At 44.4% G+C, this 3,101-nt stretch overlaps 1 long non-coding RNA gene across 1 annotated transcript in view; it reads left to right on the forward strand.

The window, feature by feature from the left end:
- Positions 1-644, forward strand: part of LOC112239343 — a 12,123-nt gene extending 11,479 nt beyond the window's left edge. Inside the window, exon 3 of the long non-coding RNA XR_006082039.1 lies at positions 626-644. This is a non-coding gene — a long non-coding RNA (uncharacterized LOC112239343). The remainder of the gene's footprint in view (positions 1-625) is intronic.
- Positions 645-3,101: the final 2,457 nt, after the last annotated feature.

Genomic DNA, 3,101 nt, shown 5'->3' on the forward strand with positions numbered 1-3,101 from the left:
AACAGGTCTGATATCAGGGTTTCTCTGGTCAGGGTCAGGGTTTCTCTGGAACACAGTGGAGGTGCTCTGTTTATCAAAGTCCTGGTTCAGTCCTCTCAGGAGGTGGACAAACAGTTTATATGTCTTGGTTTTCTCTAGGTCCCAAGTGGACAACGGTCAGGGTTTCTCTGGTGTCAGGGTTTCTCTGTCCCAACAGGGGTGATGGGTTTATATTGTTTCTCTGTCCCAACAGGAGGTCATGGTGTTTATATTGGTTTCTCTGTCAGGGAGGTGTGGTGTTTATATTTTCTCTGGTCCCAACAGGAGGTGATGGTGTTTATATTGTCAGGGTTTCTCTGGTCCCAACAGGGGTGATGGTGTTTATCTGGTCAAGGTCAGGGTCAGGGTTTCTCTGACCCAACAGGAAGTGATGGGTTTATATTGTTTCTCTGTCCCAACAGGAGGTGATGGTGTTTATATTGTCTCTCTGTCCCAACAGGAGGTGCTGGTGTATAGGGTTCTCTCTGTCCCAACAGGAGGTGCTGGTGTTTATATTGTTTCTCTGTCCCAACAGGGTGCTGGTGTATAGGGTTTTTCTCTGTCCCAACAGGAGGTGCTGGTGTATAGGGTTTCTCTGTCCCAACAGGAGGTGCTGGTGTGTGGTCTCTCTGTCCCAACAGGAGGTGCTGGTGTTTATATTGTCTCTCTGTCCCAACAGGAGGTGCTGGTGGTTTCTCTCTGTCCCAACAGGAGGTGCTGGTGTTTATATTGTCTCTCTGTCCCAACAGGAGGTGCTGGTGTGTGGTCTCTCTCTGTCCCAACAGGAGGTGATGGTGTTTATATTGTCTCTCTGTCCCAACAGGAGGTGCTGGTGTTTATATTGTCTCTCTCTGTCCCAACAGGAGGTGCTGGTGTTTATATTGTCTCTCTGTCCCAACAGGAGGTGCTGGTGTGTGGTCTCTCTCTGTCCCAACAGGAGGTGATGGTGTTTATATTGTCTCTCTGTCCCAACAGGAGGTGCTGGTGTTTATATTGTCTCTCTGTCCCAACAGGAGGTGCTGGTGTTTATATTGTCTCTCTGTCCCAACAGGAGGTGCTGGTGTTTATATTGTCTCTCTGTCCCAACAGGAGGTGCTGGTGTTTATATTGTCTCTCTCTGTCCCAACAGGAGGTGCTGGTGTTTATATTGTCTTTCTCTGTCCCAACAGGAGGTGATGGTGTTTATATTGTCTCTCTGTCCCAACAGGAGGTGCTGGTGTTTATATTGTCTTTCTCTGTCCCAACAGGAGGTGCTGGTGTGTGGTCTCCCTGTCCCAACATCCAGTCTGCAGTTCTTCCTCAGTGTGTCTCTGTGGTGCTGGTGCTGCAGTCTCTCTGTCCCAACAGGAGGTGCATGGTGGAGGGACCTGTCCCAACAGCCAGGAGGTGATGGTGGTCATACTTGTCTTTGTCAGTCCCAACAGGTGATGGTGTTTATAATTGTCAGACTCTGTCCCAACAGGAGGTGCTGGTGTAACATTGTCTTACTCTGTCCCAACAGGAGGTGAAGGTGTTTATAACATGTCAGACTCAGTCCCAACAGGGAGGGTACCAGTGACTGGGTTTATATTGTCTTTACTCTGTCCCAGTACTGAGTCAATGATAGCATGTTTATATACTTTCTCTGTCCCAACTGAGTCAATGGTGCATGGTGTATATCACTCCCAGGACTGAGTCAATGTAACATGGTTATATACACTGGGTACCAGTACTGAGTCAATGATAACATGGCTATATACACTGGGTACCAGTACTGAGTCAACATGGTGGATGGACCTGCCACAGAGTACCAGTACTGAGTCAATGATAGCATGGTTATATACACTGGGTACCAGACTGAGTCAAGCCAACAGGTGAACAGGGTACCAGTACTGAGTCAATGATAGCATGGTTATATACACTGGGTACCAGGACTGAGTCAGTACTGTCCATGATAACATGGCTCTATATACACTGGGTACCAGTACTGAGTCAATGATAACATGGTTATATACACTGGGTACCAGGACTGAGTCAATGATAGCATGGTCATATACACTGGGTACCAGTACTGAGTCAATGATAACATGGTCATATACACTAGGTACCAGTACTGAGTCAATGATAACATGGTTATATACACTGGGTACCAGGACTGAGTCAATGATAACATGGCTCTATACACTGGGTACCAGTACTGAGTCTATATACACTGGGTACCAGGACTGAATCAATATGCATAGGTAATTGAGGTAGCTATGTACATGTAGGTAGGGTAAAGGATAGATAATAGACAGTAACAGCAGTATACTGTAGGTAGGGGTAAAGGATAGATAATAGCATGCAGTATATAAAGGATAGATACAGGTAGCAGTATACTGTAGGTAGGGGTAAAGGATAGATAATAGACAGTAACAGCAGTATACTGTAGGTATAAAGGATAGATAATAGACAGTAACAGCAGTATACTGTAGGTAGGGGTAAAGGATAGATAATAGACAGTAACAGCAGTATACTGTAGGTATAAAGGATAGATAATAGACAGTAACAGCAGTATACTGTAGGTAGTAAAGGATAGATAACAGTATACTGTGGTAGGGGTAAAGGATAGATACATAGACAGTAACAGCAGTATACTGTAGGTAGGGGTAAAGGATAGATAATAGACAGTAACAGGTATACTGTAGGTAGGGTAAAGGATAGATAATAGACAGTAACAGCAGTATACTGTAGGTAGGGGTAAAGGATAGATAATAGACAGTAACAGCAGTATACTGTAGGTATAAAGGATAGATAATAGACAGTAACAGCAGTATACTGTAGGTAGGGGTAAAGGATAGATAATAGACAGTAACAGCAGTATACTGTAGGTAGGGGTAAAGGATAGATAATAGACAGTAACACAGTATACTGTAGGTAGGGGTAAAGGATAGATAATAGACAGTAACAGCAGTATACAGGTAGGGGTAAACCAGATAATAGAGTAACAGCAGTATACTGTAGGTAGGGGTAAAGGATAGATAATAGACAGTAACAGCAGTATACTGTAGGTAGGGGTAAAGGATAGATAATAGACAGTAACAGCAGTATACTGTAGGTCAGGA

The sequence above is a fragment of the Oncorhynchus tshawytscha genome, unplaced genomic scaffold, assembly GCF_018296145.1.
Source record: "Oncorhynchus tshawytscha isolate Ot180627B unplaced genomic scaffold, Otsh_v2.0 Un_contig_1102_pilon_pilon, whole genome shotgun sequence".
In the NCBI taxonomy this organism is placed as follows: Eukaryota; Metazoa; Chordata; class Actinopteri; order Salmoniformes; family Salmonidae; genus Oncorhynchus; species Oncorhynchus tshawytscha.